The following is a 17,403-nucleotide window of genomic DNA, read 5'->3' on the forward strand; positions in this document are numbered from 1 at the left end:
TACATCGGAAGCCGGGGATGTACTGTATGGTGACTAACATAATATAATAAAAAATCATTAAAAAAAATAAATAAATGCTGGCTTAGCCACTTGAGGATTAAAGATGGCAGGCCCCGGAAAGAAGCCCCCGGGCTCCTGGCTGCGCAGTTGTGCAACAAGCAACCGTTTTCATACCTGTTCACCTGTTCACTGTGTGAGCATGTTTCAAGGGCAAGATGGTCCTATGTTCTGGTTGCAAAGACAGACAGCGGGGGGGGGGCAGGACCATGAGGGAGGAACGCTGGTTGAGGAAGACCAAGGACCCTGCCCTTTTCCTGCTGGGGCTGCACCGGGGACTGATGAAGCGGCTAGGAGTCTTTATTTTCGGGATTCATCAGTCTGTCTGGTTTCAAACAACCCCCCTGCTTTACCCCTCATTAGCCATGTGGCCTTGGGAATATGGCCAGAGGGTTGTGTGACAATGAAAGTAGGACAGATGGGAAGCTTTCAGAGCAGAGCATGACACGCTATACATGCTTATAGATGTGGGCTCTAATTTAGAGCAACTGGTGATGAGATGCTGGGTAACCTGATACTTACACAAGGGCACTTGAGTGAACACCATCTGTGCACTTATGACCCCTGGAAAGCTTAGGCTACCTAGGAGGGCTTGTAAATTGACCTGGGTGGCCCATAGCTCTGTAGTGTAGCAACATTTGATTAAATTAAAAAACAAATTTTATCTGCCTTGGCTAAGAGTTGTCATGTCCATGATTCTTTTTGTTGGCTTTGGTCTGTCTCTTCTAAAGCCAGTTTCTTAATCTCCCTACTGGGTATATAAGCTTTGTACCCTGGTGTCAGACACCAGTTATCATCTAAACACTGAACAAAACTCAGTGTCAGTCACAGAGCGAGACAGAAACCAAGCCATAGGCCACATGGTCCGAAGAGCAGAAACAGTCATGGCAGTAGTTCAGGACCTGCCCTCAACCAGAATTGCTCATGGCGATTTGTTAATTCCTAAGAGATCTCGATGGGCTCAGGTCAACTGCCCACTCTGGTCAGGGCATAGATCAAGCTTAAATGCTGGCTTACAGTTAGAATGGCAAAAATAGACAAGGCAAGAAACAACAATTGTTGGAGAGGATGTGGAGAAAGGGGATCCCTCCTACATTGTTGGTGGGAATGCAAGTTGGTACAGCCACTCTGGAAAACAGTGTGGAGGTCCCTTAAAAAGTTAAAAATTGAGCTACCCTATGACCCAGCCATTGCACTACTGGGTGTTTACCCCAAAGATACAGACGTAGTGAAGAGAAGGGCCATATGCACCCCCATGTTCATAGCAGCAATGTCCACAATAGCTAAATCGTGGAAGGAGCCGAGATGCCCTTCAATAGATGACTGGATTAAGAAGCTGTGGTCTATATATACAATGGAATTACTCAGCTATCAGAAAGAACGAATTCTCAACATTTGCTGCAACATGGACGGGACTGGAGGAGATAATGCTAAGTGAAAAGTGATCAGGAAACAGAAATTAGCCTAATGGAGTTTTCTACAGAAGCTATGTTCTTGGTAAAGATTCATCAGTGACCTGCTTCTGGTCACTATAGTTGGGCCTGTGTACTTCTCTTGGGTAAGTACTCAAATAGTGGAATGGCTGGGTTATATGGCAGGTGTAAGTTCTGATATATGAATGCACCCAGGAAACCAGCACCACAGTCAATATAGTGAACCTGTCCATCACTCCGAAGGCTTCCTCGGGGCACTCTGTCTTCCCTCCAGCCCCTTCCTCCCCGGCCCCAGCAACTTGTGCTCTGTTTCTCTCACTGTGCATTCGTTTGCATTTTAAAATGTTTTAATAAATGCAATGATACAGCAAGTGGTTTTTTTTTTGGTCTAGCTTCTTTCACGCAGCATAATCATTTTGAGATTTATCCCTGTGGCAGTGTGATCCAACTGTGTGGACTGGACAGTCCTTCCGTCTAGTCCTCGTCACCACTGAGCATCCCACTGCGCGACTGCAGCACGGTCTGCTCCTGGTGACCAGGTGATGGGCTTGTGGCCGGCTGCCGTTCTGGGCTCTTAGAAATAAAGCAGCTATGAGCATGTGTACACACGTCTTTGTGTGGACATGTGCCTTCATATTTCCTGGGTAAATACCTACATGCAGGATCATATGGTAGGCGTACGGTGAGCACTTATAAAAACTGCCAAAATGTGTTTTCAAGGTGGTTTTGGCACCCTACACCCCCATCAGCGGGACCTGAGAGTTCCAGTTCCTCCAGCTCCTTGCCAACACTTGGTGTGCTCAGTATTTTTGATTTAATTTTTAACAAAAATTTAAAGATTTTATTTATTTATTTGCGAGGGAGTGAGACCAAGCCCAAGCAAGCATGAACAGAGGCAGAGGCGGGCTCCATGCTGAGCAGGGAGTCTGACACGGGACTCGATCTCAGGACCCCAGGATCATGACCTGAGCTGAAGACAGATGCTTAACCGACTGAGCCATCCAGGCGCCCCAAATTTTAGCCATTCTTATAGGTGTGTAGTAATATGTTGTGCGTGGGGCTCTTATCCACAAGTGTAGTTTATAGACACATTTAAAGCATTCTAAATGAATAGGGTTAAGATTTATCATGAGGTAATAGGGCAGTAGCTTTTGGCAGTAGCAAAATATGGGAGGCCACTGAAGGAAAGGAGGAGGTAGAGAGAGAAAAGCACAGAATTAAATTCAAACAGAATTAGGATTTTTCAAGCATCACAAACATTGATGGAAAACATCTGAAAGACATGCTGGTAGCAACAGACATAGAACAATTTCTCCAGTAAGCTAGGTCTGTCCTGTATAAAGATTTCTAAAGTATCCGAACTCCCAGAGCCTCCTGTCTGCTGAGGTTACTACACCCAAATAGAAACACTTTATATTTAAAACAAACTCCTCAGGGTGCGTGGCTGGCTCAGTCAGGAGAGTGCGTTGTGTGACTCTTGATCTTGGGGTCCTGAGTTCAAGCCCCATGCTGCCGTGTAGAGCTTACCTTTTAAAAAGATACTAAAAAACCCTGCAAATAAGCACAAGCCGACAACTTGCCCACAGTCAGTTTATCCTCCACTTTTAGGGTGATGATAAGTTGCCCATTCACGAGAAGCACCCTGTGCCATCGTATTGACCTTCGCATGGTTCGTTTATTTCCAGCGTATGCTTCGATCTTGCCCCACTAATTCTTTCCTACTCCCCAAAGCTCTGGAAAATCCCAGTTTTGATCTGCACGCTCAGAATTCATGTCCACGACAGGTTCATAAGAAGAAGAGACACAATGCAGAGCGCAGGGGTGGGACCCACCAGCCAGCACTTGCCTCTCTCCTGGCTGCCTTGAGCGATCACCGAATTGACCTTGTTAGGCAAATGTGCGCCGCTTTGCTGAATTCATGCCAACTATCACACTCAGACATATGCGGGAGTGTGGCTAGGGTGTTTATGTCATGAATATTCAAAAAATTTGTTAATTTTGGATTTTTTAATTTCTGAGATAAGACTCCAATAACTTTTCCTTGATGAAGATGACTTAAGTGTTGCATTGTATTAAAGCAGTCAAACTGTTCTCTCCGTGTCGAACGGCATCATGAACATAGTGTGGTCCTTGCCACGAGGCTTTAGTGATGATGAACCGGCTGCCTATCGTTTGAGCCCCACTTCCTCAGTCACTGACGCACTCTCTGCTCACACTAAATGTACATATTTTTCATATACACAGCATTGTTCAGATCACTTTGTAGAATATAGGCCACTTCCAAAATTACAATCAACATTCCTAAAAATGAATAAAGCAAAAAATTCTACACATTTCTTCTTTAGTGCAAAGCCTTTGAAAACAAACTTATTCAGAAAAGTGGTGTTCTGCATTTAGCTAGCTATTACTCTAGTCATAGAGAGTAAGGAAGGAACAAATTAATGACAGTGGAAATACAATAATTCGAAAATTATATTTGGATCCTATGAGTTCAACCAAATGTTAGCTGACAGCAGCAACAAACCAAGATTTAATGAGCATTCCAATCATTTCAAACCGTATATTATTCTTTTTAAAGGACATAAATTCTCTAATACTATTCCTATCTCCTCTAGGTAAATTGTTTATTGTGATTCAAGCCAAGGCCTGTGATTGTTACCCCCTGACGATGCCACCAGCGCCCAGGAGCTCTGTGAGCTGTACAGGACAGGGTGCACTTGAAAAAGCTCACACATCACTCCTCTGTTAGGTCTTGTTCAGAAGAGCACAGAATCCACACTGAAGATGGTAATAGAACTCATGTAATCACAAATTCTATAGAGGCCACAAAATGTTAGAATAAACTGGCCTTTAGGGCTAATGATTCATTAAGACCTAAAATCTGTTTTTGTTTCTTAGTAAAACTAGCATTACTTTATCTGATAAAGGAAAAAAAATCTACTTATAAAACTCATTCAAAAGGTGGACTTTTGAATAGATCCAGAGCTGCTGTCTCAGTTTGTTTCTGAAATCAGCAAACCCATTTGATGTAAAGGGAAGCACCTATGTAGTTTGAAATTTTTTCTTTAGCTGTCTGCAGATTAACTGATTAATTCATATTCAATGCAGGAACACTGTTTCAGTTCACACCAGACCCTGAGAAGGCACTGAGAAATCTGATAAGAGCAAAGCCAGGAGTCTTGCCACTATTACTTTCTGTTTAGTGAACATCAAAATTGTAAATACATATAATAAATTCATACTACACCAAGATCATCTTAAACAGAGGGGCTGAAGAACATATTATAACACTGTTTTAAATCACAAATGCTAGGGGCGCCTGGGTGGCTCAATGGGTTGAGCGTCTCACTCTTGGTTTCAGCTCAGGGTTGTGGGGTCAAGCCCCACGTCAAGCCCCCCGCCCCACAGAGCCCTCTGTCAGGCTCCATGCTCAGCGGGAGTCTGCTTGAGACTCTCTCTCCCTCTGCCCCTACCCACGCGTGCTCTCTCGCTCAAATAAATCTTAAAAAAATAAACTGCAAATGCTAAAATACCCTATTTTAAATGCTTTAATTTGTGAATTAATATCTATGATGTAACAATGGCACTTTATCATGGTGATTGGGGAACAGTCCAGTTTTTTGCCAGTTTTATGAAGAATCTCCTTAACTAACCTTACAATTACATAACACACGCCTTTTTTAAAAAAGTGTACTGTACACAGTTATAAGACTATGGAACTAAGCCTAACCATACTTTAATTAGAAAACTCACGTTTGTATTGCTATGTTTCTGTTAAAGGAAACACTGTGTTACTATAATACTTTTAACGTAATGACTATCGTTTAAGATTATGAAAAATTTGAATAATTTCTTTCAAGACCATGTCATTTCAAATTTATACAGTTTGTTTAGTCAGCTGACCAGAAAGAAAGGAAATAAAAGGAAAACACTCGCCCAGAGGAGGCAGAGAACGCTCACACATTCAACGCAGGGCTCTCTTGGCTGTGCCGTTTCACATGCAAAGAGCCGATGGACTCGTGAATACTGAAAAGGAAAACCATATCGTTTCATCCTTAACTGGGCCCAAACCAAATTTAAATCATAGCTTAAATGAGCTTCTTTGGTTCTTCCTCCAATAAGGCTCTGTCACTCTGGTCAGGGAGTACCCCCATCTCAGCAGAGTACTTTGTCTTGGTTCTGTCCTGCTCGTCCAACAAGCAGCTACACAGCCGTTGGGAGAAGGCAATGTATTGATTTCTGATTGGGCTTGCTGCCGTCAGGTCCGGTGGTAATGTCTTGTATGCACAACATATCAAGTATCCCACAATATTTTGGATATTCTTTTGGAGAATAAAAATTGTGAAGCCTTTCAAATACACTTTGATGTTAGTTGGGTCACAAGAAATAAGAAATCTTTGAAAATATGATAACCATATTTTTCATAAATCTTAATCAGTTGCTGTTTCAATGATACATTCATGGTTTCCAGGTAAGACCATCTCAGCGACAACAGCTGTACTCAACTCATCTTTATGCAAAGGGAAGTTCCACACAGCAAACCAACAAACTCTTTAAATGCAAAAGAACTTCTTTTCCATTTTCCAGGAGGCCTTTGTTCCTCCCTGGTTTTTTTTTTTTTAAAGATTTTATTTATAAATAAATAAGAGCGAGGCAGAGAGAGCAGGATGGGGGGGCGGGGGGAGGCGAGGCAGGGGCAGAGGGAGAGGGAGAGGGAGAGGGAGAGGGAGAGGGAGAAGCAGGCTCCCCGCTAAGCAGGGAGCACGACGCTGGACTCGATCCCAGGACCCTGGGGTCATGACTTGAGCTGATGGCAGACACGTAACGGACCGAGCCACCCAGGCGCCCCCGTTCCCCTCCAGTTTGGTTGAGACATAATTGACATACGTTGCTGCTTAAGTTTAAGGCTGCACCAGGCTGCTTGATTCACATCTATCGTGAAATGATCACCACAATAGGTTCAGCTAACATCCATCTTCTCAACATGGATGCAATAAAAATAAAAGAAGAGAAGAAAGGAGAGACATGTCTTCCGTAGGATAAGAACTGCCCGGGATTACTCTCCTGTGTATCATGTTGCAATCACCACGTTGCACCACGAGGCCTTTTATCCAGCCCCCAACCCCTTTAAAACCTGCGAATGTTTCTTCAAAATAAAACCCTCCTGTAAGTGCAGTTGGCTTCACGTTTTTGGAAGAGACTGAGGTGGCTGACACGTACACAGCCTTCACATCAGCATTTCTGGGTTCCTTTTTCTTCCTGCAGTCAAATACCCATCCCCTAGCAAAGCTGCTGACGTGACAGCGTTCCGGTGGCCAGTGTCCTGAAGTCTGCCACGGCCATCAGGGTCTGTAGCTAGCACTATCTGGGCGTTTCTTCCTCTGCCAGTCTCAGAAAGTTCCAGCACGAAATCTCCTTCTTCAGGCTTTGGGCATTTCACCGTAGACGATTTGCTCTTCTGTTTGGGGATTGTTCCGTGGCTTAGTTAAAAGGATACGATCCAGGAAGAGCCAGCTGGAAGAGATGAATGGGACGATGTATGTGGGGGAATGGCCGTAGAGCTTCACCCTCTCCCAGGACCCCACCTCCCAGCACTGCTGTGAGCTCACCAGCCTGGAAGCCGTGTGCTTTCCGTGCATTTCCCTACAGGCTAGTGATGTGAAGCGTATTTTCATGTGCTGACTGCCATTTACACATCTTCTCTGGTGGTCTGTTCAAATCTTTTGCCTTTTTAAAATTTTTCATTTTCTTTTTTTTTTTTTTTTAGAGTTTTGAGAGTTCTTTTTATATACTGAACATAAGTCCTCTATCAGATATGTGCTTTGTAAATATTTTCTCCCAGTCTGTGGCTTTTTAAATTCTCTAAATAGTGTCTTTTTCAGAATGGAAGTTTTTTTTTTTTATTAAAGATTTTATTTATTTATTTGACAGAGAGAGAGACAGCCAGCGAGAGAGGGAACACAAGCAGGGGGAGTGGGAGAGGAAGAAGCAGGCTCCCAGTGGAGAAGCCTGATGTGGGACTCGATCCCAGAATGCTGGGATCACGCCCTGAGCTGAAGGCAGACGCTCAACGACTGAGCCACCCAGGTGCCCCTCACTTAGTAATTCTTACAGCCTTTTTTATTTTAAGTAGGCTCATGCCCAGCATGGAGCTTAATGTGGGGCTTGAACTCATGATCCTGAGATCAAGACCAGAGCTGAGATCAAGAGTTGGACGCTTAACCAACTGAGCCACCCAAGTGTCCCTCTAGCAGCCCGTTTTTTTTAATTGAAGTACCGTTGACACACACAACGTTACGTTAGTTTCAGGTGTACGGCGTAGCGATTCGACCGGTCTCTATGTCATGCTCAGCACAAGTGTAGCTGCCACCTGTCACCATACAATACTATCACAATCCCACTGACTGTGTTCCCTACGCTGTACCTTTCATCCCATGACCTATGTATCCCATAACTGGAACCCTGGATCTCCCACTCCTTTTCACTCGTTCTGCCCATCCCCCACCCCCACCCCTCTGGCAACCGTCAGTTTGTTCTCTGGATTTATGGGTCTATGTTTCTGCCTTTTGTTTTGTTTTTAGATTCCACACGTAAGTGACATCATGTGGTATTTGTCTTTCTCTGACTTATTTCACTTAGCACAACACCCTGTAAGTCCATCCACGTTGTCACAAATGTCCAACTCTCATTACTTTTCACGGCTCAGTAATATTCCGTTGTGTTTATACAGCACATCTTTATCCATTCGTCAGTCAGTGGACACTTGTGGTGCTTCCATATCTCGGCTATTGTAAATACCTTGCAATAAACATAGGGGTGCGTATATCTTTTTGTTTTCTTCAGGTAAATACCCAGTAGTGGAATTACTGGATCATATGTTACTTCTAATTTTTTGAGGAAAGTCTATACTGCTTTCCACGGTATACCAATTTACATTCCCACCAACAGTGCACAAGGGTTCCCTTTTCTCCACATCCTCGCCAACACTTGTTATTTCTTGTCTTTCTGATTTTAGCTATTCAGACAGGTGTAAGGTGATATGTCATTATGGGGGTTTTGATTTGCATTTCCCTGGTCATTAGTGATGTTGAGCATCTTTTCATGTGTCTGGGTACCATCTCAAGCAGGGTTTTTGTAGAGTCCTTTAGTTTCTATGTAGAAAAGCAAGTCATCTGTGAATAAGATATATATATATATATATTTTTTTTTTTCCCCAAACTGGATGCCTGCCTGCCTTCTTCCTCCCTCCTTTCCTTCCTGCCTTATTGCACTGGCCAGACCTTCAGAACAATGTTGACTGCAGGGTTGAGAGTGGAATACTTGTCTTGTTTCTGATCTGAAGGGCGTATAATTAAGCCTTTCATCATTAAGTATGATGTTAATAGTGAGGTTAACCGTTGAGCGTGATTTCACTCACAGATACCTTTTATTCTACACCTGCTTTGCTAAGAAATTTTTATTTATCTTTTCAATATCAAGAATGAATGTTGGATTTTATCAGAAACTTTTTCTGCATCTATTGAAATGGTCATATAGATTTTCTGTTTTACTTTGTTAATCTGGTGAATTATACTGACTTCTTTTTTAAAATAAACTTTTATTTCAGAATAATTTTAAATTTACAGAAAAGTTGCAAAGTAGTACGGAGTTCCCGGATGCCCTTCACCCAGTTTCAGGTTCCCCTGTCATTAACATCTTACGTTACCACAGTATGTAGGTCAAAATTAAGAAATCAACACTTGTACATTATTATTAGCCAAACTCCAGACTTCATTTCTGTTTTTCCAGTTTTTCCATTACCATCATCTTCCTGCTCCAAGCTCCGATCCAGGGCGCCATATTGCTTCTGTGTGTCGGGTCTCATTAGTCTCTTGTACTCTGGGACAGTTGCTCAGTGTTGCTTTGCTTTATATGGCCTTGACAGTTTTGAGGAATACCAGTTAGATGTTTTGTAGAATGTCCCTCAATTTGAATTGTCTCATGTTTTTCTCAGGATTGTTGGGATTATGAGTTTTTGAAAGGATCCCATAGAGATGAAGTACCCTTCTCCTCACTCCTGTGGGGGAGTCCATGATGTACATGTGACGTCAGGGGCGAAGTAAACCTTGGTCACTTGGGCAGGGTAGTGTTTTCCAGGTTTCTCCACTGCTCTCTTTCCATCTTTTATTCTTTGAAATCGAGTTGCTCTGTTTAGCCCACCCTTGGGGGTGGCGTCGATAAAGCGTCAGCCCCCGCAAGGTGTGGTATCTGCATATATTACCCAGAATTCTTCTGGGGCGCCTGGGTGCTGCAGTTCGTTGGGCGGCCGACTCTTGGTTTGGGCTCAGGTCGTGATTTCAGGGTCGTGGGATCAAGCCCCTCATCAGGTTCTGTGCTGAGAGTGGAGCCTGCTTGAGGATTCTCTCCCTATGCCCCTCCCACTTGCGTGCTATCTCTCTAAAATAAATAAATCTTAAAAAAAATTAGAATTCTTCTGTAGGGAATATTTGCCTCTTTCCCCCTTTTTATTATTTTCACAGTATAGACTCACATATATTTATTTTATACTTTGGATTATAATCCAATACTGTATTATTTAATTTGCTGGTTACATCGTTCTAGCTTTGGCCATTGGGGGTGCTTTCCCATGGTTACTGTGTCTGTTTCATGTGACCCCATCATTTTATTTTTCGAATATATCTTTACTTTCATATTACAAGATGCTCCAGGCTTATCTTGTATTTTCCCTGACTCAGCCCTGAAAACAGTCATTTCTCTAAGATGACCTAGTTCCTTTAATTGGAGAATGTTAATTGGAAACCAAGATCTAGACACAAGGCATGCTTGTTGCTACTGAGATGTCATTGCTTTTAGGCCCTCTGAGCCAGGTAAGACAAAACTAGGTAATGTAGGCATGTATCCTAACCCCCATGTACATGCATACCTGCTATTGATTCTGTATCCATTTGCATATATGTTAAACAGGAGTTCATACTGCTGTTTCCAACTCAAATCTGGTACCACAGAGTTCATTTTATCCTTCACTTCTTGCTTATACTGAATAATTTTTGAACGTTTAACTTTTTTTTTTTTGAAGATTTTGTTTATTGATTTGACAGACAGAGCACAAGCAAGGGGAGTGGGAGAGGGAGAAGCAGGCTCCCCACTGGGCAGGGAGCCCGATGTGGGGCTCGATCCCACGACCTTGGGATCACGACTTGAGCTGAAGGCAGATGCTTAACCAACTGAGCCACCCAGGCGCCCCAATTTTTGAATGTTTAATAAACATTGCATTCCTGGAATAAACTCCACTATGATTATAGCGTATTATCTTTTTTATATATTATTGGATTTCATTTGCTAAAATAAAAAATAAATGGGTACATTTATATTCATGAAGGATATTGGTCTGTAGTTTCCTTTTCATGCGACTTCTTTGTGTTAATCTCATTATCAGGATAATGCTGGCTACATAAAATAAGTTGGGAAGTGTGTTCCATGCTTCAGCTTTTGGGAAGAGTTAGTGTAAAATTAATATCATTTCTTCCTTGCATGGTAGACTTTGCCAGTAAAGCTATCTGGACCTGGAGTTCACTTTGTGGAAGAGCATGGAATTGGGAATTCAATTTCTTTAATAGGTGTTTAGTAGGCAGTTTGGGCCATCTGTCTTCTTGAATGAGCTTTGGTAGGTTTTATCTTTCAAAGAATTTATCCCTTTCTTCTAGCTAGTCAGATTTACAGGCACAAGATTGTTCACAGTTTTCCCTTATTACCCTTCTAATGGCTGTCTCTCTGCTGCATTTGTGCTGATGTCATCTTTCTAATTCCCGATATTGGTAATTTTTAGTCTTTTCTCCTCCCCCGCCCCCCCGCCCCTGCCTTGGTGGGTCTGACTAGACTAAAGTCATCTGTACTGATCTTAAAGAACCAGCTTTGGTTTCATTAACTTTCTCTATTTGTTTGTCTTGTTTTCTATTTCATTGATTTCTTCTCTAATCTGTTATTTCTTTTCTTCTACTTTGGTCTTAACTCATTCTTTTTCCAGTTTCTTAAAGTGGAAGCTGAGGCCATTGATTCGAAATCTTCTTTTTCTTCTAATATAGGTATCTTACACTATAAATTTCTCCCTAAGTATCACTCTAGTGACATCCCACATTTTATACATTTTTAGTTAGTTCAAAATACTTCCTAATTTCCCTTTTGATTTCATATTTGATGCACGAATTATTCAGAAGCATGTCGTTTAGTTACCAAATAGTTGGGAATATTTATTATTGAGTTATAATTTAATTCCATATTATGGTCAGACTACATATTTTTTTTTAAAGATTTTATTTATTTATTCGACAGAGATAGAGACAGCCAGCGAGAGAGGGAACACAAGCAGGGGGAGTGGGAGAGGAAGAAGCAGGCTCATAGCGGAGGAGCCTGATGTGGGGCTCGAACCCATAACGCTGGGATCACGCCCTGAGCCGAAGGCAGACGCTTAACCGCTGTGCCACCCAGGCGCCCCTAGACTACATATTTTGAATAGCTTGATTCATTTTGAACTTTCTGAGACTTCTTTTATGGCCTAGGATATAGTCTATCTTCATAAATGTTCTGGGTGCACCTGAAAAAGATGTATGTTGTTCTGTTTTTGGTGGAATATTCTATAAATGTCAGTTCAGGACAGCTGACAGTGTTCACATTTTCTAACCCTCTGCTGATCTTCTATACATTTGCTCTATAAATTTTTGAGAAAGGGTACAGAAATCTCTGAATATAATTGTAAAGTTGTCTACTTCTTGTATACATTTCAACAGTTATATTGATAAAATGATTCACATACCATACAGTTTACCTAAACTGTATAATTCAATGGCTTTCAGTAGATTCACAGAATTCTGCAACGATCACCACAATTAATTTTAGAATATTCTTATTCCCCTAAATTCCTCTAAATCCCACACCTCTTAGCTGCTAGGAAGGCAGCTATGCTCACCGTTACACCACTGATGCTCCCTTAGCTGCTAGGCGTGTAAAATAGCGCATTCCCTCTGGAAATAGTTTGTCAGTTCCTCAAAAAATTAAACATAGAATTATCATATTCCCCAGGAATGTCACTCCTAGGTACATATCCAGAAGACTTGAAAACAGGGACCCAAAGATACTTGGACACCAGTGTTCATAGCAGCACTATTCACAATGGCCAGAAAGAGGAAACCACCCAGGTGTTCAACAACAGATGAGTGAATAAACATGCTGTCTATACATACAATGGAATATTATTCAGCCATGAAAAGGAATGGAGTTCTGATACAATGTACCATATGAATGATCCTTGAAAATAATTTAAGTGAAATGGGCCAGATACAAGAAGACAAATATTGTATGATTCCACTTATATAAGGTTATCTAGAATAGGAAATTTATAGTGACAGAAAGTAGAATAGAGGTTACCAGTGCCCAGAGGAGGGCAGAATGGGGAGCTATTGCCTCATCGTTAAAGAGTTTCTGTTTGGGATCACGAGAAAGTTCTGCAATTGATAGTGGTGGTGGTCACACAACACCGTGAGTGTTAATGCCACCAAATTTTACACTTAAAAATGGTTAAAATGGTAAACTTTATTACTTATAGTTTAACTAAAAAACTGAAAAAATTTACACTACAAAAAAAAATCAAATACAAAGGAACACAGGAATGGAGAAAAGGAGGGACTGAAAAGTATAGGACAGGTTTGTCATAGATGCCTCCCCTGCATTGTGCGCCTACCCATGCTCCTGGCCACGTGCTGCTGGCGGGGCCGGGCTGCTCCGGATGTGGGTCAGGCAAGCTGCTTCAAGGAGCTAGGCGTCTGGACACTTAACTTTCCTGAACAGGTGGTAATCCTGCAGTTGATGTACCCACTGGCGTTCACTGTGGTTGGGCCAGTGTTGCAAGTGGAGAGGTCCAGGGTTTGTGGTGAGCAGAGGAAGGCACCCAGACGGTTAAGAATAGGAAAACCCCTTGAAAACTGATGCCAAGAATACCTTTAAAGAGGACTTCCCTGGGGATATCTTCAATGTGCCCATCTCTGACTGCTTCAGATCGGAAAAGAACTTTGATTCTTAGAGTCCCTACTTCAGCAATTCGAGGTGATACTGAGTAAGCTGAGAAACAGCTAGACTTACCAGAACATTTGAAACTCAAAGAAGACAATGTCTTCCAGGTTCCTAAAAGCAAACTAATGAATGGCCACTGGGGAGAAATCATCTATCTTATTTATTCCTTCACTGCTTATAACTACGCAACTTATTTCGGTTATATTCCTAAAGCTGTGACTTGGTTTAAACAGTACAATGTAGTTACCATATTATGCTTTAAGTTACATCCATCATGTGTCAGTACTAAAAGGAGTCATCCTAAGAAACCAAGATTTTTTTTTAATGTTATATGTTAATTAAAAACCCTTTCAAATCTTTCTAAAATCTACCACTAGAAAGGTCTTAAAACTGCCTTGTGATGGAAATAAAATGTACGTAAGTATAGGTAAAAAGGCAAGTTTTTAATTTGAGTTGAGAACTGTAAAACCCAGCACGGATGCCGTTGGACAGCGCACGCTCTAAACAGAGAAGGCTTAGAAAAACAAATGTTCCGAACAGAGGGTTCAAGTTTATTACAAACCTAAGGGGAAAAATCCAGAATTTGTATTTTGTATGTATTTTGAATTAATGTTTTGTTATGGACATAAAGACCCGCGACATTTCATTTTATTCATTTCCTTCATGAGATCAAATCATTGTACCACATTCCCTGTCGGTATAGCTGTACCTCAATTCTAAATAATCTAGGTTCCCTCCTTCTTCCATGTTTTGTCCATTTTTTTAAAGACAAAGCAAAATGACTGTTTTTTGTTCCATAGGTCCCGTTTTTGTGTTAACACTTCTCACTCCTGGGGCGCCTGGGTGGCACAGCGGTTAAGCGTCTGCCTTCGGCTCAGGGCGTGATCCCGGCGTTATGGGATCGAGCCCCACGTCAGGCTCCTCTGCTATGAGCCTGCTTCTTCCTCTCCCACTCTCCCTGCTTGTGTTCCCTCTCTCGCTGGCTGTCTCTATCTGTCAAATAAATAAATAAAATCTTAAAAAAAACAACAACATTTCTCACTCCTTTGTTGGAGTACCTATTCTCGTTCTTCAACATTTTCTTGACTTAGGTTCTTCTTTCCTTTAAATGGCTGTCTCAGTGTTCCATTTAGAATATTTTGCAACTGTACTTACGAGAGAGTGACTCGGTACCAGTTCATCCTTTCACTGTATTAATGATGATGATCACGTGTATTTGTATTGCATTATTAGAAACAAACTTTTGTCTTTAGGTTTCTTCCGGCTTTAAATGAATACATAGCAGTTCACTTATATATCCAATTCTCAAAGAACACAGAATGCTTGTTTTCCCCCTGGGAAAACTATTTAAGAGCCAATTAAATTATGAAATATTTAGGTTATTTATTTTAGTGTAACGACGTGTTCCTAATCAAGTCTAAGCTGTTATAGGTGTGTATGCACTGTAATTTGATGACAGTTTAAAGAGAGCTTGTAGCTTGAAAGAAAGGCATAATAAAGTTGTAGTTAAATAATCTTCATACGGATACATTTTTCTTCAACTATGTGATTTTTGTTTAAAGATTTTATTTATTTATTTGAGAGAGAGACAGCACAAGCAGGGGGAGCAGCAGCAGAGGGAGAGCGAGAAGCAGGTTCCCTGCTGAGGCTCTTGATTCCAGGACCCTGGGATCATGAGCTGAGCAGAAGGCAGACACTTAACCGCTTACCGATTGAGCCACCCAGGTGCCCCAACTATGTGATTTTTGAACACTTGAGTCTTTTTGTTTACATTGGTAGAAATTTGAGATCATTGCATATTTAGGGAGCTAAGATTACAGACTGCTTTGGGCTCCTGAAACAGTTGATTACATCATCGTTCACCTTAGCAACAGATCTGGTGGGCGTCTGGGGGGGGAGAGAAGTATATAGAAGATACCTTTAAAAGCGATGATATTATAAATTAGTTTCCCTAATTTGCATAAGTTAATGAGCTGATTGCAATAAAGACATTTACATAGTATATAGCAAAATATCTAAAACTGATATTGAGGTGCGGAGACATGGATATATGCAGCTGGGTCATGTTTTCCTTTTTGGTGTAGGAATATTATGGCAAACAAAGTAGTTTGTGGCTTTTTCATTTCTTCTTTATTAAAATATTTAGAAATCCCAGGGCGCCTGGGTAGCTCAGTCAGTAAAGCATCTGCCTTCAGCTCCAGTCATGATCTCCGGGTCCTGGGATCGAGAGCCCCATGTCGGCCTCCCCGCTGCTCAGGCTGCTTTTCCCTCTCCCTCTGCCCCTTCCCCTGCTCAATCTCTATTCCAAATAAAAATCTTTAAAAAAAATTTAGAAATCCCATACTTGAAAGAAAGATGCCTCAATTATCAGTGGCATTATGAAGCAAAGACTAAAAGTAAACATGGAAAGTGTAAAAACAAATTTGCATTTGTTTGTTTGAATAACTTGCTGCTGATTATGTCCCCATCAAGCACGCCAAGTCCAAGTCCCGTGCTGCATTATTTCGTTGTCACTTTCCGTTTTGTTAACTAGGCGAGACTCTCTAACTTTTACAATGTGCTGTCTTGCTGGGTCACTGTGTCTACATCTGAAAATCTCTATATGAAGTACTAAAGCACGACAAAAAATTACAGCAGCACCATTTTGATTAGTCCAAATGTTTTCAAGTTTGGAAATAAATCTTGAGTCAGTGAAAGGAAGTTTAAGACATAGAAAACACATAGGAAATGACTGAAGTGAGTCCTTCCTTCTCATTTACATTAGAAATTACTTCTAACGTAAATGAGCGGATGTCTCCAGTTAAAGGCAGAGCTTGGCAGGATGGTTTAAAAGACAAGATCCAGCTGCATTCTGTCTACAGTAACTTCACTTGAGACCCAGTGACACAAAGAGGTTTAAAGTGAGAGGGTACAAAAGATCCTCCATAGAGACAGTAACCAGTAGAGATGTGGTGTGGCCTTACCCATATCAGACAAAGTGGGCCATAGGTCAAAACCCTTGGAAGAGACAAAGAAAGGCATTAAATATTGAAAAAAGGGTCAGTTCATCAAGAAGATAATTCTAAACATAAAGGATAAAATACAAACAGAGATACTCTAAAACACATATATGCCCATATGCACTAAACAGAGCCCCCCAGATATTTGAGGCCAACATGAACATGTTGAAGGGAAACATAAACGGTGCTACAGCACTATTGGGAGGCATCAGCACTCCGCTGTCAACAGTGGATGGAACATCTGGACAGAAAGTCCACAAGGACATACAGGGCTTTAACAACACTGTAGATCCATGACCTATAACAGACATACATTTCCCAGCACCATTTATTGAAGAGACTGTCTTTTTTCCACCAGATGTTTTTTCCTGCTTTATCAAAGATTAGTTGCCCAAAGAGCCAAGGGTCCATTTCTGGGTTCTCTATTCTGTTCCATNTTGGTCTATGTGTCTGTTTTTGTGCCAGTACCATGCTGTCTTTGTGATCACAGCTTTGTAGTACAGCTCGAAATCCGGCATTGTGACGCCCCCAGCTTTTTCCTTTTCAACAGTTCCTTGGACAGCTACATGCAAAAGAATGAAACTTGACCCCTCTCTCACACCATACACAAAAATAAACTCCAAATGGATGAAAGACCTCAATGTGAGACAGGAATCCATCAAAATTCTAGAGGAGAACATAGGCAGCAACCTATATGACATCGGCCAAAGCAACCTTTTTCATGACACATCTCCAAAGGCAAGAGAAACAAAAGATAAAATGAACTTATGGGACTTCATCAAGATAAAAAGCTTCTGCACAGCCAAGGAAACAGTCAAAAAAACTAAGAGGCAGCCCACGGAATGGGAGAA

The sequence above is a fragment of the Ailuropoda melanoleuca genome, chromosome 15 (genome assembly GCF_002007445.2).
Source record: "Ailuropoda melanoleuca isolate Jingjing chromosome 15, ASM200744v2, whole genome shotgun sequence".
Lineage (NCBI taxonomy): Eukaryota > Metazoa > Chordata > Mammalia > Carnivora > Ursidae > Ailuropoda > Ailuropoda melanoleuca.